Here is a 24,257-nt window from a genome sequence, read left to right as displayed (position 1 = left end):
CAGGGCAACTAAGCCCACTGGCCACAATTACTGAACTCGTGTACCTCAATGAGAGAGCCCGCAGGCTGCAAACTACAGAGCCCATGAGCTCTGGAACCCGTGCACCACAACTAGAGAGAGAAGCCTGCGTGCCACCACTAGAGAGAAGCCTGCGTGCCACAATGAAGAGTCCGCACCACATTGATAGATCCCGAGTACCACAACTAAGACCTGACGCAGCCAAAAATAAAAAAAAAAATAAAGTTCACTGGAAGCTCTATGTACTGAAAAGAAAAAGAAAAGAAAGAAGTGAAAAGAAAAGTAAGGAGGCTCTGAGGAAACATATGGAATACTTAGAAGAAACAGAAAAAAGAAGCAAAAAAGAAGTATAATATCTTCAGAGTTATAAGAGAAGACAGCACATACATTAAACAAAAACAGGAGACAATTAAAAAAGGAACAACTGAAGAACAAAAATAATCTTTTGGAAAATAAAAATATGATGGTAAAAAGAAAAATTTCCATGATGAGGTTGAAAGATAATGGAAGAAAGGGGAGTGATGACAAAGAAGGTGTAAATGAGAGTTAATTCCTCATCTTCTGTAGTAAAAAATCAGTAGATGATATCCAAATCTGAAAAATCAATAATAACATCAGCATGTTGTAGTAATACAGAGGTGAATGTCAGAAGAAGCAAAAAGAGTTGAAAACAGTTGTGTCTGGGAGTTGGAATCTAGTGTGAGCCAGGGACTATTCTATCTGGTCATAAGTCTTTTAGAACCATTTGACTTTTAAGCATTACATATGTATTACTTCAACAAAAATAAAGTTAAAACTATATATGTAGAAGACGCCGGAAGAGTAAGATGCGGAGATCACCTTCCTCCCCATAGATACATCAGAAATACATCTACATGTGGAACAACTCCTACAGAACACCTACTGATGCTGGCAGAAGACCTCAGACCTCCCAAAAAGCAAGAAACTCCTCACGTACCTTGGTAGGGCAAAAGAAAAAAAGAAAAAACAGAGACAAAAGAATAGGGACGGGACCTGCACCAGCGGGAGGGAGCTGGGAAGGAGGAAAGGTTTCCACATACAAGGAGCCCCTCCACTGGCAGAGACTGCGGGTGGCAGAGAGGGGGAGCTTCGGAGCCGCGGAGGAGAGCATAGCAAAAGGGGTACGGAGGGCAAAGCAAAGAGATTCCCGCACAGAGGATTGGTGCCGACCGGCACTCACCAGCCCGAGAGGCTTGTCTGCTCACCTGCCGGGGCGGGCGGGGCTGGGAGCTGAGGCTCGGGCTTTGGTAGGAGCACAGGGAGGGGACTGGGGTTGGTGGCATGAACACAGCCTAAAGGGGGTTAGTGCACCACGGCTAGCCCTAGCCGGGAGGGAGTCCAGGAAAAGGTCTGGAGCTGCCGAAGACGCAAGAGACTTTTTCTTCCCTCTTTGTTTCCTGGTGCGCAAGGAGAGGGGATTAAGAGCGCTGCTTAAAGGAGCTCCAGAGACGGGCGTGAGCCGCGACTAAAAGCACGGACCACAGAGACGGGCAGGAGATGCTAAGGCTGCTGCTGCCGCCACCAAGAAGCCTGTGTGCAAGCACAGGTCACTCTCCACACCACCCTTCCTGGGAGCCTGTGCAGCCCGCCACTGCCAGGTTCCCGGGATCCAGGGACAACCCCACCCCCCCGGGGGAACGCATGGCACGCCTCAGGCTGGTGCAACGTCACGCCAGCCTCTGCCACCGCAGGCTCACCCCGCACTCCGTGCCCCTCCCTCCCCCCAGCCTGAGTGAGCCAGAGCCCCCAAATCAGCGGCTCCTTTAATCCCGTCCTGTCTGAGTGAAGAACAGACGCCCTCCAGTGACCTACACACAGAGGCGGGGCCAAATCCAAAGCTGAGCCTCTGGGAGCTGTGAGAACAAAGAAGAGAAAGGGAAATCTCTCCCAGCAGCCTCAGGAGCAGCGGATTAAATCTCCACAATCAACTTGATGTACTCTGCATCTGTGGAATACATGAATAGACAACGAATCACCCCAAATTGAGGAGGTGGACTTTAAGAGCAAGATTTATTTTTTCCCCTTTTCCTCTTTTTGTGAGTGTGAGTGTGTATGCTTCTGTGTGAGATTTTGTCTGTATAGCTTTGCTTTCACCATTTGTCCTAGGGTTCTATCCGTCTGTTTTTTGTTTTTAATTTTTTTTAAGTTTTTTTCTTAGTAATTTTTTCTTAGTAATTATTTTTTTATTTTAATAACTTTATTTTATTTTGCCTTACTTTATTTTCTTCTTTCTTTCTTTCTTTCTTTCTTTCTTTCTTTCTTTCTTTCTTTCTTTCTTTCTTTCTTTCTTTCTTCCTACTTTTTCCCCCTTTGATTCTGAGCTCTGTGGATGAAAGGCTCTTGGTGCTACAGCCAGCACTCAGTGCTGTGCCTCTGAGGTGGGAGAGCCAACTTCAGGACACTGGTCCACAAGAGACCTCCCAGCTCCACATAATATCAAACGGCAAAAATCTCCCAGAGATCTCCATCTCAACACCAACACCCAGCTTCACTCAACAACCAGCAATCTACAGTGCTGGACACCCTATGCCAAACAACTAGCAAGACAAGAACACAACCCCACCCATTAGCAGAGAGGCTGCCTAAAATCATAATAAGGCCACAGACACCCCAAAACACACCACCAGATGTGAACCTGCCCACGAGAAACACAAGATCCAGCCTCATCCACCCGAACACAGGCACTAGTCCACTCCACCAGGAAGCCTACACAACCCACTGAACCAACTTTAGCCACTGGGGACTGACACCAAAAACAATGGGAACTACAAACCTGCAGCCTGCAAAAAGGAAACCCCAAAAACAGTAAGATAAGCAAAATGAGAAAACAGAAAAACACATAGCAGATGAAGAAGCAAGATAAAAACCCGCCAGACCTAACAAATGAAGAGGAAATAGGCAGTCTACCTGAAAAAGAATTGAGAATAATGATAGTAAAGATGATCCAAAATCTTGGAAATAGAATAGAGAAAATGCAAGAAACATTTAACAAGGACATAGAAGAACTAAAGATGAAACAAGCAATGATGAACAACACAATAAATGAAATTAAAAATACTCTAGAAGGGATCACTAGCAGAATAACTGAGGCAGAAGAACAGATAAGTGACCTGGAAGTTAAAATAGTGGAAATAACTACTGCAGAGCAGAATAAAGAAAAAAGAATGAAAAGAATGGAGGACAGTCTTAGAGACCTCTGGGACAACATTAAACACACCAATATTCGAATAATAGGGGTTCCAGAAGAAGAAGAAGAGAAAAAGAAAGGGACTGAGAAAATATTTGAAGAGATTATAGTTGAAAACTTCCCTAATATGGGAAAGGAAATAGTTAATCAGGTCCAGGAAGCACAGAGAGTCCCATACAGGATAAATCCAAGGAGAAACATGCCAAGACACATATTAATCAAACTGTCAAATATTAAATACAAAGAAAACATGTTAAAAGAAGCAAGGGAAAAACAACAAATAACACACAAGGGAATCCCCATAAGGTTAACAGCTGATCTTTCAGCAGAAACTCTGCAAGCCAGAAGGGAGTGGCAGGACATATTTAAAGTGATGAAGGAGAAAAACCTACAACCAAGATTACTCTACCCAGCAAGCATCTCATTCAGATTTGATGGAGAAATTAAAACCTTTACAGATAAGAAAAAGCTGAGAGAGTTCAGCACCACCAAACCAGCTTTACAACAAATGTTAAACGATCTTCTCTAGGCAAGAAACACAAGAGAAGGAAAAGACCTATAATAACAAACCCAAAACAATTATGAAAATGGTAATAGGAACATACATATCGATAATTACATTAAATGTAAATGGTTTAAATGCTCCCACCAAAAGACACAGAATAGCTGAATGGATACAAAAACAAGACCCATATATATGCTGCCTACAAGAGACCCACTTCAGACCTAGAGACACATACAGACTGAAAGTGAGGAGATGGATAAAGATATTCCATGCAAATGGAAACCAAAAGAAAGCTGGAGCAGCAATTCTCATATCAGACAAAATAGACTTTAAAATAAAGACTATTAGAAGAGACAAAGAAGGACACTACATAATGATCAAGGGATCAATCCAAGAAGAAGATATAACAATTGTAAATATTTATGCACCCATCATAGGAGCACCTCAATACATAAGGCAAATACTAACAGCCATAAAAAGGGAAGTCAACAGTAACACATTCATAGTAGGGAACTTTAACACCCCACTTTCACCAATGGACAGATCATACAAAATGAAAACAAATAAGGAAACGCAAGCTTTAAATGATACATTAAACAAGATGGACTTAATTGATATTTATAGGACATTCCATCAAAAAACAACAGAATACACATTTTTCTCAAGTGCTCATGGAATGTTCTCCAGGATAGATCATATCTTGGGTAACAAATCAAGCCTTGGTAAATTTAAGAAAATTGAAATTGTATCAAGTATCTTTTCCAACCACAACGCTATGAGACTAGATATCAATTACAGGAAGAGATCTGTAAAAAATACAAACAAATGGAGGCTAAACAATACATTACTTAATAACGAAGTGATCACGGAGGAAATCAAAGAGTAAATCAAAAAATACCTAGAAACAAATGACAATGGAGACATGACGAGCCAAAACCTATGGGATGAAGCAAAAGCAGTCCTAAGAAGGAAGTTTACAGCAATACAATCCTACCTTAAAAAACAGGAAACATCTCGAATAAACAACCTAACCTTGCACCTAAAGCAATTAGAGAAAGAAGAACAAAAAATCCTAAAGTCAGCAGAAGGAAGAAATCATAAAGATCAGATCAGAAATAAATGAAAAAGAAATGAAGGAAATGATAGCAAAGATCAATAAAATCAAAAGCTTGTTCTTTGAAAAGATAAACAAAATTGATAAACCATTAGCCAGACTCATCAAGAAAAAAAGGGAGAAGACTCAAATCAATAGAATTAGAAATGAAAAAGGAGAAGTAACAACTGACACTGCAGAAATACAAAAGATCATGAGAGATTACCACAAGCAACTCTATGCCAATAAAATGGACAACCTGGAAGAAATGGACAAATTCTTAGAAATGCACAACATGCCAAGGCTGAATCAGGAAGTAATAGAAAATATGAACAAACCAATCACAAGCACTGAAATTGAAACTGTGATTAAAAATCTTCCAACAAACAAAAGCCCAGGACCAGATGGCTTCACAGGAGAATTCTATCACACATTTAGAGAAGAGCTAACACCTATCCTTCTCAAACTCTTCCAACATATAGCAGAGGGAGGAACACTCCCAAACTCATTCTATGAGGCCACCATCACCCTGATACCAAAACCAGGCAAGGATGTCACAAAGAAAGAAAACTACAGGCCAATATCACTGATGAACATAGATGCAAAAATCCTCAACAAAATACTAGCAAACAGAATCCAACAGCACATTAAAAGGATCATACACCATGATCAAGTGGGGTTTATCCCAGGAATGCAAGGATTCTTCAATATGCACAAATCAATCATTGTGATACACCATATTAACAAATTGAAGAAGAAAAACCATATGGTCATCTCAATTGATGCAGAGAAAGCTTTCAACAAAATTCAGCACACTTTTATGATAAAAACCCTTCAGAAAGTAGGCATAGAGGGAACTTTCCTCAACATAACAAAGGCCATATATGACAAACCCACAGCCAACATCGTCGTCAATGGTGAAAAACTGAAACCATTTCCACTAAGATCAGGAACAAGACAAGGTTGCCCACTCTCACCACTCTTATTCAACATAGTTTTGGAAGTTTTAGCCACAGCAATCAGAGAAGAAAAGGAAATAAAAGGAATCCAAATCGGAAAAGAAGAAGTAAACCTGTCACTGTTTGCAGATGACATGATACTATACATAGAGAATCCTAAAGATGCTACCAGAAAACTACTAGAGCTAATCAATGAATTTGGTAAAGTAGCAGGATACAAAATTAATGCACAGAAATCTCTGGCATTCCTAACACTAATGATGAAAAATCTGAAAGTGAAATCAAGAAAACACTCCCATTTACCATTGCAACAAAAAGAATAAAATATCTAGGAATAAACCTACCTAAGGAGACAAAAGACCTGTATGCAGAAAATTATAAGACACTGATGAAAGAAATTAAAGATGATACAAATAGATGGAGAGATATACCATGTTCTTGGATTGGAAGAATCAACATTGTGAAAATGACTCTACTACCGAAAGTAATCTACAGATTCAATGCAATCCCTATCAAACTACCACTGGCATTTTTCACAGAACTAGAACAAAAAAATTTCACAATTTGTATGGAAACACAAAACACCCCAAATAGCCAAAGCAATCTTGAGAATGAAAAATGGAGCTGGAGGAATCAGGCTCCCTGACTTGAGACTATACTACAAAGCTACAGTAATCAAGACAGTATGGTACTGGCAGAAAAACAGAAAGATAGATCAATGGAACAGGGTAGAAAGCCCAGAGATAAACCCATGCACATATGGACACCTTATCTTTGATAAAGGAGGCAGGAATGTACAGTGCAGAAAGGACAGCCTCTTCAATAAGTGGTGCTGGGAAAACTGGACAGGTACATGTAAAAGTATGAGATTAGATCACTCCCTAACACCACACACAAAAATAAGCTCAAAATGGATTAATGACCTCAATGTAAGGCCAGAAACTATCAAACTCTTAGAGGAAAGCATAGACAGAACACTCTATGACATAAATCACAGCAAGATCCTTTTTGACCCACTTCCTAGAGAAATGGAAATTAAAACAAAAATAAACAAATGGAACCTAATGAAACTTCAAAGCTTTTGCACAGCTAAGGAAACCATAAACAAGACCAAAAGACAACCCTCAGAATGGGAGAAAATATTTGCAAATGAAGAAACTGACAAAGGATTAATCTCCAACATTTACAAGCAAATCATGCAGCTCAATAACAAAAAAACAAACAACCCAATCCAAAAATGGGCAGAAGACCTAAATAGACATTTCTCCAAAGAAGATATACAGACTGCCAACAAACACATGAAAAAATACTCAACATCATTAATCATTAGAGAAATGCAAATCAAAACTACAATGAGATATCATCTCACACAAGTCAGAATGGCCATCATCAAAAAATCTACAAACAATAAATGCTGGAGAGGGTGTGGAGAAAAGGGAACACTCTTGCATTGCTGTTGGGAATGTGAATTGGTACAGCCACTATGGAGAACAGTATGGAGGTTCCTTAAAAAACTACAAAGAGAACTACCATATGACCCAGCAATCCCACTACTGGGCATATACCCTGAGAAAACCATAATTCAAAAAGAGTCATGTACCAAAATGTTCATTGCAGCTCTATTTACAATAGCCAGGAGAAGGAAACAACCTAAGTGTTCATCATCGGATGAATGGATAAAGAAGATGTGGCACATATATACAATGGAATATTACTCAGCCATAAAAAGAAATGAAATTGAGTTATTTATAGTGAGGTGGATGGACCCAGAGACTGTCATACAGAGTGAAGTAAGTCAGAAAGAGAAAAACAAATACTGTATGCTAACACATATATATGCAATCTAAAAAAACAAACAAACAAAAATGGTTCTGAAGAGCCTAGGGGCAGGACAGGAATAAAGACACAGACCTACTAGAGAATGGACTTGAGGATATGGGGAGGGGGAAGGGTAAGCTGTGACAAAGTGAGAGAGTGACATGGACATATATACAATACCAAATGTAAAATAGATAGTGAGAAGCAGCCACATAGCACAGGCAGATCAGCTCGGTTCTTTGTGACCATGTAGAAGGGTGGGATAGGGAGGGTGGGAGGGAGGGAGATGCAAGAGGGAAGAGATATGGGAACATATGTATATGTATAACTGATTCACTTTGTTTTAAAGCAGAAAGTAACACACCATTGTAAAGCAATTATACTCCAATTAAGATGTAAAACAAAACAAAACAAAAAAAAACTATATATGTATACATACACCTGTGTGTGCATGCATAGGAATCACATAGCATAAAATGAGAAGATCCAACATATGTCTAAAATATCGTTTCAGAAGGAGAAATAGGGACAATGGGAGGGATACAATATTTTTAAAGATATTGTCTAAGAACTTTGCATTTTTAGAGAAATACATGCTGTTCGGATTAAGGAAGCTCTTTAAGTCTCAAGCTGTGCCTGCTTGATGAAACTGTTATGTAGGTTAAATGAGCTAATACTTATGACGGGATTAGAAGAAGCCCTGTCACAGAATAAGCTCTCAGTATATGTCAGTATCACTATTTCTTAATATGCAATTGAGACAACATTCCAGGATCCTTAGGGTCCTGGAAGAAAAATTGAGGGGTCCATGTGCCCTACCAAACTGTAATGCCTTAAAGGGCACCACAAAAGCCTTATTAGATTTTACTCATATGCATGTAGTTATCTAAGTCTGACAATTTAGTTTTGCAGGTGTAATAACATCAGTAGGTACCATTTATTGAGCGCCAACTGTGTGTGACTCCCTGTATTTTACATGCAGCATCTTATTTAACCCTCGTGACAATCCTATGCAATGGGCACTATCAGGATGCCCATTTTACAGATGAGGAACCCAAGGCACAGGGAGGTTGATTAACCTCCCCCGAAAGATAGAGAATAGCAGATCCAGGGTTTGAATCCAAGTATTCCCAGCTCCAAAGTTAACTTCTCTAGAAAAGGGTTTCTCAACCTCAGCGCTACTGGCACTCTGAGCTGGAAAATGCTTTGTTGTGGGGCTGTCCTGTGCATTGTAGGATGTTGAGCAGCATCCCTGGCCCTGAATCACTAACTCCCCCATCCAATCATGACAAATAAAATGTCTTCAGACGTTACCAGATATCCGCTGAAGGTGAACAATCCCCTGGTTAAGAGCCACTGCTCTGGATCATCTTCCTGTATCCCCAGACTAGAGGCTACAACCATCTCCTTAAATCAGCAGAACAGAGCTCAGGAAACGGGCTCAGGTGTCAGGACAACAGGCTCTGTTGTCTACATGGGGCTCTGAGTCTCTCCACACCTCAGTCTTCCCCACTTTAAAATGAAAGTGGATTGGATGTGAGCTGAGGATTCTATCACCTCTGAAATCACATGATCCCCATACAACCTGGAAATATTTTTGAGTGTGGTGATCCAAAAGTGGTATGCTTTTACCAGTCAGAATGGCCATCATCAAAACGTCTACAAATAATAAATGCTGGAGAGGGTGTGGAGAAAAGGGAACCCTCCTACACTATTGGTGGGAATGTAAATTGGTACAGCCGCTATGGAGAACAGTATGGAGGTTCCTTAAAAACTAAAAATAGAATTACCGTATGATCCAGCAATCCCACTCCTCCACATATATCCAGAAAAGAAAAACACTCTAATTCAAAAAGATACATGCACCGCCATGTCCATAGCAGCACTATGTACAATGTCCAAGACATGGAAGCAATCTAAGTGTCCATCGACAGATGAATGGATAAAGAAGATGTGGTATATATGTACAATGAAATATTACTCAGCCATAAAAAATAATGAAATAATGCCATTTGCAGCAACATGGATGGACCTAGAGATTACCATACTAAGCGAAGTAAGTCAGGCAAAGACAAATACCATATGATATCACTTATATTTGGAATCTTAAAAAAAGATATTCATGAACTTATTTACAAAACAGAATCAGACTCACAGATATAGAAAACAAATTTATGGTTACAGAAGGGGAAAGGTAGGAGGGAGAGACAAATTAGGAGTTTTGGATTAACAGATATACACCACTGTATATAAATAGATAAATAACAAGGACCTACTGTATACCACAGGGAACTATATTCAAAATCTTGTATAAACTATAATGGAAAAGAATCTGAAAAAGAATATAAATATAACTGAATCACTTTGCTGTACACCTGAAACCAACACAATGTTGTAAATCAACTGTACTTCGATTTAAAAATAGTGGTATGTTTCTGAGGCACAAATTGCAGCTGCCTACTCTACCGTGTCCCCTGGTTTGAGCGACTCATTAAAATGGCCCCATAATGGGAGCTCCCGGAAGGAATGGCCAGTGAAGACTGAGAGCAGCTTGTTTATCCTCTCATTTGTAGTCCAGTCGATCGGCCATGTATCTATTCCATGACACTCTACCAATTTACTCAATACGCTGCGGCATCCAGAGGGACACGGAGCAATACACAGTACTGCAACACGTGATTCTTCTCTGAGGGAGCACAGGATTACTAGAGAATTCTAAAAAAGAACCATTCTCCTCTGCCTGAAATGAGTAGATATCTCATTTTTAAAGAACATGAGTTCTTTTGAAAAAATTAACTTGTTTTCTAAAATAAAATATAAATTTACCTGTTTTTCAGCAGAACTTTGAGATTCTCAAAGAATGAAAATGCAGGGTCCAGTTACACAGTATCTAATATCTGTACAGCACTTTTAAACCTATGACCATGTTTTAGTACCTACTTTTTATTTTCACAGCACTGTGAGTTCAATATCAAATTTGCAGCTATTACCATTCTTAGATGAAGAGACTTAGGCACAGACTGCTAATTGCCACAGATGACATGACAGAATACTGCTGAGGTCCTTCCATATCGGGGTTCTCACTTCAGCGGTGTCCATTACCCAACAAAGAACACATGTTGACCTGAAAGGGCAACTTCTCCACACTTTCCATGGCGGTCTGGTCCCCGTTCATTTTATGTCAAGTTTTGAGGCTCTGCAACTCAACAGAGATAAGGGAGAATAAAAGGCTTGGGAAAAGTTCAAAAACAATGGACTCCATCTGAATTTGAAAAATGGAACCTAACAGAGGAAACTTGGAAAAAAGAGGAATGGGGAAGACAAGGCAGAATACAATTGTGCATACAAAATCAGAATTCTTTTAAAATCCAACTAGAATTAATCAAGTTTAGACCTGAATTAAAGCAATGAAAACTTGAAAGTTTGCAAATAAGGTCCCATTAAGCCCCCTGCGGAGTTGCAGATGCAGGATCCTGGGTAGGATTCACAGGGCAAGGTAGAAGTAGGAGACAGCTGATGACAGATGATGATCTCCAATCCTTGTTTAAAGCTTCCCAAATCATTACCCTCCACCCTCTCATCTCTGCTAAGTTACTCTCTGTACAGAGCTTTGGCAGGGAACCTGGCCCGCAGTTTTCATTGCCCTTGTGGACATTGGAAATAACCTGTTGCAATTAAAAAAAAGTCAGGATTGGAAATCAGGAGACCTAGTCCTAGACTCGCTTCCACTATGGGCCAGCCTGATGACCCTTGACAAGGCGTTAAACCCCTGGGGGCAGCGATTCTCCCTTGTGGAATGACTGTATTGAACTAGCGGAACTTTAATGTCACTTTTTGCCTTGAACTTCAATAAGCCAGTCCAGATGAAGAGAAAATAGTTAAATCCCTGAAGTTTAACTGAGATCCCTAGAATCTCTAGCTTGTCTTTTCTCCCCGTTTCTGTCCAAGCAGTGTCTTCAGTTCTCATTTCCCCATTAAAATAGAGTAGAGCTGATTCCAGCATTTGTACTTTGTCAGAAAGCCTTTTATACCAACCTGTTGTCTCCCGTTATATTTATACAACAAGTCTCTGAGTCTACAGTAGCCCAGATGAATGGAGTTGCAGCCAAAGCCGAGAGGAGAGATTGAATGTGTAATAAGAATGTCCTTTCAGCTCTTGCTAAGCCTTGCCCTGTGGATAACCTGGCTAGAGTCATTTCAGAAAGTCTGGGAGCTTGGGTCAAAAGAGGGAATGTGGGGGCTTGCCTCCTCCACCGCGCACCCACCCCACCTCCGCCTTTCCCTTCTCTTCATCCTATCTCTTCCCAGAGGGAGGCCCAGGAGGATAGCACATGTGGGCAGAGGTCTGGGGGTCTTCTTGCCATTGGACCCTGAGCCTGCAAAGTACATCTTCCCTGGGGTCCACACATTTGGGAGATTCTGCACACCTCTCAACACACGCAGGAGCCAATCGTGTGTAGAATGTTCCATTGCAGACAAGTAAAACCTGTGACAAGGTCGATCTGACAGACTATACCTAAGAGTTATTGGGGCTTCGTGATAATTAGGAATAAAAAATAAGAAGTCCATTGGTCTGGTTTGTGAATGGAATCTACTGCCTGCTATATCAGTAAGCAAAGGAGGTTGCAGCCATCAAGCCATCACATTACAGCCTTCCCGATGGTGAGCCCCGAGGGAACTCAGGAGGAAATCAGGCTGCCCAGCATCTAAAGCAGTCAGCCGCGGCAGCCACCCCCAGTAGTGCCCCCTGAGGAGACTTAGGATGGGAAAGCACAGGATACGGGCCCCAGGGAGCTGAGGTGCACATCAAAGGAATGATTTCAGTGAGCCCAGACTCTTGCATCTTCCCATTCACAGAAAAGCGCTAAATTCCTTAACTTGAGATGTCTGTTTTTCCTTAATTAGCAGTAACCTTTTGATGTTCCGACTACCTGGTCTTTGTTATAGAAACTCCTGTGTATCCTGGCTCCCTCTCTTAACTCTTTGGAGCAGTCCCTCAGAGTGATCTGAGATGCTGGGTCCCAGGCTTAAGTCCTCAGTTTTGTCTGCCAAATAAAACACAATTCTCAACTTTTAGGTTCTGCATTTTTTTTTCCAAGTCGACACAGTTGTGTCTGGGGGCTTTTCACTTTGCTGGCCCCTGGTTTCTCCGGGTGACAGTCTTCCCTGCTCTTTTGTACTATTGAATTCTAGTACCTTGCTCGCACTCACTCTCACACCCCCAAACACACTCAGGGGATTTAACTCTGTGCAACAAGAGTTTCATTCTCTTGGAAATCTGTGTCTTCTGCTCCATGAGATTTCCTGGGTTCTGTCCCAGACCCCCAGTTTCACCCTTCACATGCCCAGATTCCCAGAACTCTGCCTTCACGTCCTTCCTCTTCATCCTTTTACCTGTAGCATCCCTAATCGCCCCCTCGGGTAAGGTCTCCACCACCAGCACAGTGAGTGTGGGCTTTGACCAGTAGATAAATGAAAAGGAAATAAGGAAGCTCAAGAAAGGGAGAGAAACAAAGTCTCCAAACATCCAGAGATGCAGAGGACTTATCTTCTCTGATCTTCTCAAGGCCACTCCACTTTGACATCTCTTATTTTTCTTCTGAATACAGTGGCTAGAAGTAAACTGAGAAAATATGTAAAATAAGAACACATGAATAAGTACCAAGAACATGAAACTGGGACTCCAACTCTAGAATCTGATGATTCCTTGGAAAGCTGTTTCTAACAGACGTGTGTGTCTGACCTTTGAGATCCAGAAGGTCAGACACACCATGACATTTAAAGCACCTCTTGCTGTGTATGAAATGTTCATCCCCATAGGGAGGGGAGGAGAGGATGCAAGTTACAGCCCAGATCAAGGTAGATTGATCTGCAGGAAAGCCAGGAAGCCGGAAAAAAAGAGAAGGGAGCTGAAATTTCAGGAAGGGGCTTTCTTCACTAAAAAGTCAAGTAATCGGGCTTCCCTGGTGGCGCAGTGGTTGGGAGTCCGCCTGCCGATGCAGGGGACACGGGTTCGTGACCCGGTCCGGGAAGATCCCACATGCCGCGGAGCGGCTGGGCCCGTGAGCCATGGCCACTGAGCCTGCGCGTCCGGAGCCTGTGCTCCGCGACGGGAGAGGCCACAACAGTGAGAGGCCCGCATACTGCAAAAAAAAAAAAAAAAAAAGTCAAGTAATCAAATCCAGCTTAACAACACAGATGCTACAGGCTGTGATCAGAACATTTTAAATAACCAGCAAACAAGACTTCCTTCAAACATGGGTTTCTTCCTCCTGCTAGAAATAGAATAGTCAGTGCATCTACTCTTACAGCAGGAGAGGAGGGGGGAAATAAAGGAAGAAAAAGTGAATATCCAGAAAAACATCCACTTGCTGTGATGCCTTAAAATAAAGCAAAAATATTGACTCTGTGTATTAATCAAGGAGGAACAGCCACACGCAGCTTCCCAAAGAAGAAGTAGTTATGGTTACTGCACTTTGGAAAGCAGGAGTGGAGGGAAGTGTCACTTTAAATAACTGCAATTTAAGCAAAACAACAGCTTAATAAAGTGTCAGCAGCTCCCTCACAGTTTAAAAACAGATGGGCTTTGCTACTCAGGAAGAAAGAATTTTTCGATGTGCTGAGATTTGGAGTCTGTCATCGCCCTTTACTGAACCATTAAAACTCTGAAAAGCAGAAATAATGATACAATTTCCATTTCACTTCAGAAACTTTGGTGCTGTATGTTTCATGTGGTCAACAGTACAAAACCATCATCGTTTTCACATTATTATACAGAGAACAGACAGTTATATATTTGCAAACTTTGAATAAGATTTTAGCTAAAGTATTTTTTTACAATCTTTTCATCTTTTTTTTTTTTTAAAAAAAACATAATCTCAAGACTTTATTGTCTTTGGAATGAAACAGGATACGAAGCTGAGAACTGGATCACTTGGTCCTTTCTCTTCTTATCTTTTCCCAGTTCAGGATGTTTGCATCTCTTAAGAGCCAGCGTTCTCCTAGACCTGCAGTTGGGCTCAATGCATTCAAACCTCAGCACAATCTTCTTGGTAATTTTAGGCTTTTTCTGGAAAATCAGTTTAGTCTGCCCACCATAGCCACTCTGCTTCTTGTTATAATGCTGCTTTCCCTGGGCACACAGAGTCCTTGCCCTTCCTGTTCTGAGGGATTAGTGCCTGCCATACTTCTTACAGAAAGTCTGACGGGTTTTAGGAACGTTCACCATGTTTACGTGAAAACTGTTGTCATGGAAAAAAAGCTTTTTATTTTTTCCTGATCGAATATTCAGGATGCTAACAAAATAGCTAATATTTCAACGTCAGACCTATGAATACTGTATGTGTGTGTGCACGCACAAACGTGCGCCCACATGTGTATGCATGAGTGTGTGTGTGTGTGTGTGTATTTCAGCTATGCAAGGTATAGCTTTCCTTCCTGCCACAGAGAGGGTGGGCATCTCCTTCCAGGATGTCCAGAATTATTCTAGTTTTAGCTATGGAAAGTTCCAGTTTCCTGGGAAATTCCTCTATCCTAAGCAAACCAGGACTGTTATTTACGCTAGTCACAGGAGACTTTACCTCAGTGCTGTCAGATGCTACTATAAATTGCTGTAGAGTCTTTTTTCCTTTCTTTTTCAAGTTTATTGAAATACAATTGATACATAATATTGTGTAAGTTTAAAGTGTACACCATGTTGATTTGATACATTTATACACTGCAATGTGATCACCACCAGGGTGTTAGCTAATACATACCTCTATCACATCACATAATTGCTATTTCTTTTTTTTTTTTCCTGTGATGAGAACACTTAAGATCGACTCTCTTAGTAACTTTCAAGTATGTGGTACAGTATTGCTATCTACAATCACAAAGCTGTGCATGAGATCCCCAGAACTTATTCATATTCTAAAGGGAAGTTTGCACTTTTTGACCAACATCTCCCCGTTTCTGCCATCCCCTAGCCTCTGGTAACCACCATTCAATTCCGTTTCTATGAGTTTGGCTTTTTTATATGCCACATACAAAAAAAATCATACAGTATTTGTCTTTCTCTGTCTGATTTATTTCACTCAGCATAATGTCTTCTAGGACCATCCATACTGCCCTCAAAATATTAAAACTGGAGCTGCATATGATCCAGCAATCCCACTTCTGGGTACATATCCAAAGGAAATGAAAACAGGCTATCTGAGGCCCCTGCACTCCCCTGTTTACCTTTGGTGATAACCATAGCAAAGAGCCTTTTTCTTGATGCAAGGGCCTGGTGCCTTAAGGAAGCTGTGAGAACCCATGTAAACCCTGACCCTAATGTAAGAAGCTTGGCATCTGCCTTAGTTTCCATTTGGAGGTGGAAACCAAATCATTGGAGAAGGAATATGTAGTTTGTAAAACCTGTCCTGCAAACAAACCTAGGAGTTACCAAGACTTCCAAGGGTTCTTTCATCACAAGTCCTGCAGGATATTTAAGAGGAGGGACTATAACATTCCCTCAAAAAGGTAGAAGCAGCCCTGGCCAGTTCAGGAGACCTAGGTTCTTAACCTGGTGCTGTTCTGACTAGCTGTGTAAACTTGAGTAAGTCTCTTCGCCTACATGGTTGGCTAACCAACTGCTTGACCAGTCAGCTGGCAGGTTGGGCTGGGAGTCCTCTTCCCAGATATCTGACTCTCATTGTTACCCCTTGCCAGTTACATGATATTAACCCTGCCCCTCTCTAATAATCTCCATATGCTTGTGTGTCCCAGCGATCGGGCAACTTGAGGCAAAGATATAGACCTTCAATAGGACATGTTTCTTCAGGCTACCAATAAGTTTCCGTAGGGATGATAAGGTTAGGGAACAACAGTTTTCTAGAACATTTACTCCTCTAATAATCAGGATTAACATTTCTCCCCAAATTCTGAAACCAATTAGAATTTCTACCACATGGAAGCTAGTTACTAAATGACACTACACCTTTGTGTTTAATTACTAGTGAAAAGAGAACAATATGGCATCATTTAATTGAAACCAAAGAAAGGACAGCTTTAAGTGATAGAAGAACTATGCTGGGGTTTTAACCTTAAAATAGAGAGATCATATATAGCTTTATCATAATGTTGTATACTTCTTCCCATTACCATCTGATTCTCATTTTGGGGTTATTAACCCCATCATGGCATTTTATTTAAAAAGTAAGCTCTTATCACACCAACATAGAAATAAGAAGACAACACTGTTTTCATTGCAGCTCAGTGTCAATGTTGCAGATCCCAAGGTAACAAAGCTTTGTCCCAGAACAAATCTGTCTCCCTCACTTTTGCTTTGTGACATTGGAAGGAACCATCAACAAGCCCAATACTTTCTATGTTCACACTTTTTGTGTTAAAGGAGGAGTAGGTCAGTAAAAATTAATTAAAAGACCTACTTAAGCAGAAAAGAGAAATTTGCTGAGCAATCGCCCACTTCTTGGTGAAAACCTCATCCCAGGCACTAGTTTCTCCTGAGCAAGTGGCTTTATTTCTGATTTAACAGTGGGGTATTTCTTAGCTTCCACATACCATCTGCATCCATTTTCACGATGACTGAACAAATGCAATTAGCTTGCAGTGAGCCAAGTAATGGTTTTCTTAAAGGATTGGGAACACTTTCTTAGACTCTAATATGCATGGACATCTGCCCCAGGTTCTTTCAGCCAGGCTCCCATTCGTACCAACCACATGTCTTTTCCTAGTGCACCAAGGCAAAAGCTTTGTTGCAAGAAAACAATACCAGGGGATTGAAGAGCCAGCTGAGGGTGTGGATAGGGAGAAGCAGGGCCTTACTGCCATTTCTAGCTGGTAAAATCTACACAGAAAGAAAGAAAACTAACACTCATGGCACGCCTACTGAATGCTGGGCATTGCACTTATGCTGTTACAAGCATTATGCCAGTGGTCTAGAACGTCGGTTCCATCAGACCAGAGACCTCATCTGCCTTGCCCACTACTGTATCCCCAGTACATATGAGAGGCACTCAAAGAATATTTGAAGACCCCTAGGAGTCATCTCCACCCTCATATTTGGTAGAATCCAATGTAAATATCTTCTCACTGTCGGTGGTCCGGGAAACCAGCTGGCTTCTCAGCAGTCATCACACCTAGGAATCCTCTGAAAGCTTGAAGGTAGTAACTCCAAGACTTTCAGAGTTAAAAGAACTTGGAAACATTTTCATGGATACCTTTGATTCACTGTTCAATGCAGAGGCCATAGTGAATAGTGTCTGAATGACCACGTGTGGATAAAAATATTTGAATGAGACAATCTAATCTTGAAAGGGGCCCTCCACCTTCACTGATTAAATTAGCTAACACTGTTCTCTAAAGTTACTGGTCATCCGGTATTCTTCATCTGTATTTCTTCAATATTTGTCTTCAATAATAAATACTTGAGAGTCTGCTATGTGAATGTTACACACTCTACCAGGGACGGTGGGTTTTACAAACTGAAACAGACGTGGCCGCAGTTGACCAACTGGTCCCCATTAAGACTCCTGCATGCCAGCCCACTGGTAACTATATTTCATCAAATCTAAGATATGTTAAATGTACGAAACATCTTGATTTCAGAGATGGTATAATGTGAAAAATGGTATTTTTACCTCTACCTGCATTTAGTTCTGCTCTGTTCTTTCTTCTATCGCTGTTGTGTTACCACTGACCCACACATAGGAATGAAGAAATCTGAAAGTGCATGATGGTTTAGGGTGGAAATGGGGCTCTTCTCATGGTAACAGTTGTTGTAGTAAATAGACTACCCATTGAATTCTATTTCAAGCCTCAATGTCCTTCTATTACCACAATCTACTATATCACTTTCATCTGAATACACATTTTGCAAACACACAGAATTTAATCTAAATGGGAATTGACAGTAAAAATACATTTTTAGTGGCAAAGTAAAGTGATATAAGAATTGAAAAAAACTAGATTCTTATGCTTGTATACTCTTTGGTTGATCCATATTTAAATTCAACTGATGCTGATAAAAAAAGAATTCTAATTTTTTCATAATTAGTGTAAAATGATTTGGCAGGCTAAAATCTGCACGCTTCAAGTACTTTATTCTTGGTAGAAATTTTCAATGAGTTCATATAACAGACATATCCTGAGTCTCATTCCAGAAACTCACACCAATATCTTATGTTTTTGTAGCCCAGAGGAACTTGCCCAAACAACTTACTTTTTAAAAAAAGAAATTAACAGTAATTTTCCTTAAAATCATTTCTCTTTCCAGTTCCTTTGGTGGAGAGGGTGAGTTTTCCATTACTAAGTAGAGTTTTCCATACAAATAAATCAAGACTTCCTAATCATCATGATTTCTAATGCTGAATCTTGAAGAATTTTTAGTATACAGAAACTTGATCAGCAAAGTAACCATAGTTCCCTGGAAATGTTCCCTTCTGTAAATTTATCACAGCAAACACACTCAAACAGGAAAGCAAGAGGCATAAATATGAAGTCCCTGAACCAACAGCCTCCCAAAGGGAAAGGATGGGTGCTGGGTTTCATAGCACCTGGCATATAATAGGCTTTTAATAAAGATTTAGTTTTTGAATGAATGGATGGATAGAAGGATGGATGAACGGATGGATGAATGGCTTGCATCACCACGTAAGAAGAAGCTATAATAAGCAAAGGATAATAGTTCCGGGACTAGAGAGCATTAAAGAATAGCTACAAGAAACCAGTGAGGGGATCCGCTGGTTAACAGGATGCATTATCTGAGATCAAGTTAGCTAAGATGGAGGTTGTTCTTTATTCCCAGAATGAGTCATGGATTTATTCTATCCCGTAAGGATAGAGAGATTCTGCGTGTTCACACAGAGCAGGGAGGCAAAGTCCAGCAGAATATGGACAGGCTTTCTAAAGTGGGATATTTTAAGAGCTTCAGAGCCCAGTTACTGCTCTGTTGGCTTCCCACTGTGGACTCTGCGAGACTCAAATAAAGTTCATACGGGTTATTTAGAAAATTAGATGGTTTCGTGTATCATTTCTTGGAGATTGCACAGTCCGTAGATGAATTGCAACAGAGGTAGATACCAAATCCTTGAGTTCTCAGTCTGCACCCAGAGCTGGCTCTTCTAAAACATAATGCTTTCCTGAGTCTCTAGCAAGAAGGCCAACGGTTTGACAGATGGACTCTTCTTGAGTCCTGAAAATAACTGATATGGTGGCCAAAGGTAAACAGAACAGTCATTTGACTCCATACTTGCCATCTAGCTTTGTCACGTGTCCTAATCAAAGCCAGAGGGCAGAGTCCGATGGTGAACATTTCTGCCATCTGCTGCGGAACCCCTCCCCCGTCCCCCAGTGAGGGGTGGGAGGAGAATGCAGCCAGGAGCCACCTTGCTTTGACTAATTCTAAACCACAGCAGCTCAGTGGCAGCAGACCTGCTGAGCTGGGTTTTACTTCGCCTCAGGTGTCACTGGCAACACTGTCAGTTGAGCAGGGATCGCTGCTGAACCTTTATTTTTGGCAATGAGGCAAGAAATAGCAAAGGTACAGCTGGATCTTATGATCACAGGTCGGGTTTGCAAGGCTTAGGGTTGGGGAGGGAGAGAGTCATCTTTTAATTCACTACCTGAACAGTCAGGCTGGAAGTCAAAATCTATAAAATCGAAGAGGGAATCCCATATTTTGTCTGCTTCCTGTTCTCAGATGGGGCTGTTCTTTCAAAAGAAAGAGCAGTGTTCTTTTAGGTGAGTTAAATGAAACAAGTAACCCCGCCTGCCCTGAAAAGAAGTAAAAGTCATTCGATTTAAATAATTTAAATACAAATCCTGTCTTCTCTTAATAGCTTGTCTATAAACTTCTTGAGAGTAGGGACCTTGCCTTCCCCCTCTTTTATGTCCCACAGTACAATTTATGGTGCCACGCACAAGGCAGGGAGTGAATAAATCTTTTTGGAATGAATGGAAGAATACAGACTCAACAGAGCTTAAATCTCCATCAGGCAGAAATGTGTAGGCCTGAAAGGAGACATAAAAAACACACACAGAGGATAAAAACTTCTGCAACTAGTATATTTGGAAGGAAATACTCCTAGTAGATAAAGCAAGGCTTAAGGGTAAGAGCACCCAGGGCAAATCCTGGCTCCACCACCTTCTGTGTGACCATCAGGAAATTATCCCACTTCTTCTTCAAACTTCTTTATTGTTTGCTTTTAAAGAAGTTGAAGTATAGTTGATTTACAATAATTCGGGTGTACAGCAAAGTGATTCAACTATACGTACAGAAATTATCTTGTTTCTTGAGGCTGAATTACTGACTTTGCAGGGTTGTCATGATCCTGTGAAGACATAAGTCAGATTTTATCACCCCTCTGCCCCAAGACCTCCCTCCAGTGGCTTCCCATCTCATGCCAGGTAAAAGCCAAAGTCCTGACAAGAACATTCTCCCTACTCTGGCCTCAACCTCGACTTTCTGTGGGAGAAGAACTAAGACAGATCCTATATATTTTGTTGATTTCTTTCATTTATTTCCTGTTTTCCTCCTAGAATGTAAGCTCAGTGAGGGCTGAGAATTCATAGACTTTATCCACAACACTTTGAATGGTACCTGGAACTCAATAAACATGTATTGGATGAACATGTATTGGATGAGTTTCTAGCATAGTATCTGGTACATAGGAGCACTAAATGGAGATTTTCACCATGAGTCGGCCGTCTTGCTGACTGTTAAATCTGCAGATGTGAAACCCGAGCATACGGAGAACCAACTGTATTCTTTGCACTGGACCATTTTACACAAGGGACTAGAGCATCTGGAGATTCTGGTATTCTCAGGGCTCCTGGAACCAACCCCCCGCACAGATACCGAGGAACAACTGTATCCTTATTTTCTAGGATCTCAGGAGGAAATAAAGCTATGTACTGTGTGCTTTACATTAGACACAAAAATCAGTCTTCTAAGAACAAAACCATAAACATATACAGTGAAATGTTTTTATATAATATTTTTAAGATTTCCCCCCCGCAAAAAAACCCCAATAAAACAAATAGGAGACACAGACCACAGAGTAAAGAGCAGCTGCAAGAAGAACCTTAAAAGGCAGGGCTTCCCTGGGGGCGCAGCGGTTGGGAGTCCGCCTGCCGATGCAGGGGACACGGGTTCGTGCCCCGGTCCGGGAAGACCCCACATGCCGCGGAGCGGCTGGGCCCGTGAGCCATGGCCGCTGAGCCTGCGCGTCCGGAGCCTGTGCTCCACAACGGGAGAGGCCACAACAGTGAGAGACCTGCGTACCGCAAAAAAAAAACAAAACAAACAAAAACCAGTAGAAAGAGGTAAGGATCTGCAGTGGGAAGAGTTAATATACAAGAAAATGGAGTAAAGAAGGCAGAGAAGGAAGAGGCTCAGAGAAAGGAGAGAGAGACAGAGACTATTAATTACACATTTTTCCAACGCTGTCTCCACCTTTATAACTTTGAGATGCCAGTTTGAGGATTTAAAAAGCTCTATTTTCTTTCCTTGAAGAGATTTTCCCCAGCACATTGCCAGCGTGGCAACTGCATTGATTCCATTCAGTGGTTCCGAAGAGGCACACTTTCTCAGGGATTCAGATTTCAAACATTTTTTCAGAGTTGCTAACATAAAAAAACTTCTCTTTATGATTACACATCTGGAACACCCAAATGAATCACAGGAAGATCTACTATGATAATAAAAGAATTTAGTAAGGTAGCAATTTTTTAACAAAGAAAAATAAATACCTGTTATATATAATAAACAAAAAACTAGTGAGATATAAAAATAGATCACATTTATGATAGTGAAAAAGAGAAGACATACATCTTTCAGGCGTCAGTCTTACAAAGGAGCATCTGAAACCCATATGAAGAAAACTGCAAAACACTCCTGAAAAGACACAAAAGTAGGCAGACAAATGGGAGGACTTTCTTGGGCTGGAAGACTTCAGATCAAAAAGGTATCAGTTCTCGCTAAGCCAATGTATGAATTTAATGTGATCTAAATTTTAAAATTTATCAGTTTTTTTTTCCCTCTGGGCCAGAGAGGTTGATTATAGAGCTCATTTGGAATAACAAGCAAGAAAGCATAACACCCTGCAAAATAAAAGGAATGAGAGAGAAGGGACGGTGGGTAGACCTATCAGATATTAAAACACACTATAAAGCTTCTATAATTTAAGAGGTTTTGTATTGGTACTTGAATAGACAAACATGATACAGGATTTTTAAAAATCCAGAAACAAACTCACATGAATATGAAAATTGCATATATAGTAAAAACTACATCTTAAGTCAGTAGGGAAAAGATGAACTTTTTCATAGGTGGTATTGGGATAACTGCATAACCATATGGAAAATTAAAACTTAAATCTTTACTCATGCTGTACACCAGGATACATTGTAAATGTGTATGTTTAAATGTTTAAAAAATATAAGATACTAGAAGAAAATATGGGTGAACACTTTTTTAACCTTAGAGTGAGTAAAACTTTCCTAATTATGACTTGAAATCTAAAAGCATAAGCAAAATGATTAATTTGATTATAAGAAAAACACTTTTTATGGGCAAAAAAAAAGCATAAGCAAAGTAAAAAGACAAATGACACTAAGGGAAAAATTCATGCATCAGACAGTCAATAAACCTAATTTATAAAGAGGTTCTACAAATAAAGGAGAAAAAACTCCACCAAAAAGTAATCTAGAAATATGAATAGATAGTTTATGGGAAAATAAATGGACTCACTCTTAAACAAATGAAAAGATGCTCAAGATTACTTTCAGTAAGGGAAATACAAATTAAAATTATGCTGAGACAGAGAAAGACAAATATCATATGATATCACTTATATGTGGAATCTAAAAAATGATAAAAATGAACTTATTTATAAAACAGACTCACAGACATAGAGAATAGACTTATGTTTACCAAAGGGGAAAGGGCGGGGAGGGATAAATTAGGAGTTTAGGATTAACAGATACAAACTACTATATATAAAATAGATAAACAACAAGGTCCTACTGTATAGCACAGAGAACTATATTCAATTCAATATAAACTAAAATGGAAAAGGATCTGAAAAAGGATCTGAAAAAGATCTGAAAAGGTATCTATCTACTTATATATATAGGTAGATAGATACATCTGAATCACTTTGCTGTACACCAGAAATTAATACAACATTGTAAATCAACTTGACTTCAATTAAAAAAATTATTCTGCCATGCCATCAAATTGAAACACCTCAAATATGATGAAATCCCTATGTTCATAATGATATATATTAAAAAAATGTTTTCATTCTTCCCTCTGGAAGATGTCTGTGAACAAATTCATTAATGTGAAAATTAGTAAACAAAGAGAAAGGATCAAGCATTTATCCTGCCTTCCTTAAGTGATTGTCCTTCAGTCTAGTCAAACAGGTGATAAAGGGAACTTTTGCTTAACAGAACCATTCCAGCTAATGAATGAGGAATTATGGAAATTATATTTCACCATTTTGCAACCCCTAATGAATTAATGGATTGGCAAAAACCTAAAATTTGACACATGTGTTTCTCATTTACCCTATCTATCCCACTTCCGGATCTAACCCAATGATACACTGGCAAAGATTTGAAAACCCATATTCAAAAGGCTATTCTTCACAACACTATTTTTTGTTTAAT

At 40.2% G+C, this 24,257-nt stretch overlaps 1 pseudogene; it reads right to left on the bottom strand.

Moving 5' to 3' along the window:
- Positions 1 to 14,487: 14,487 nt before the first annotated feature.
- LOC132517936 (large ribosomal subunit protein eL42-like) lies at positions 14,488 to 14,829 on the bottom strand (annotated as a pseudogene).
- Between the last annotated feature and the right edge of the window lie 9,428 nt (positions 14,830 to 24,257).

Source organism: Lagenorhynchus albirostris, chromosome 3 (assembly GCF_949774975.1).
Source record: "Lagenorhynchus albirostris chromosome 3, mLagAlb1.1, whole genome shotgun sequence".
In the NCBI taxonomy this organism is placed as follows: Eukaryota; Metazoa; Chordata; class Mammalia; order Artiodactyla; family Delphinidae; genus Lagenorhynchus; species Lagenorhynchus albirostris.
This window is presented reverse-complemented; position numbering and strand designations above follow the sequence as displayed.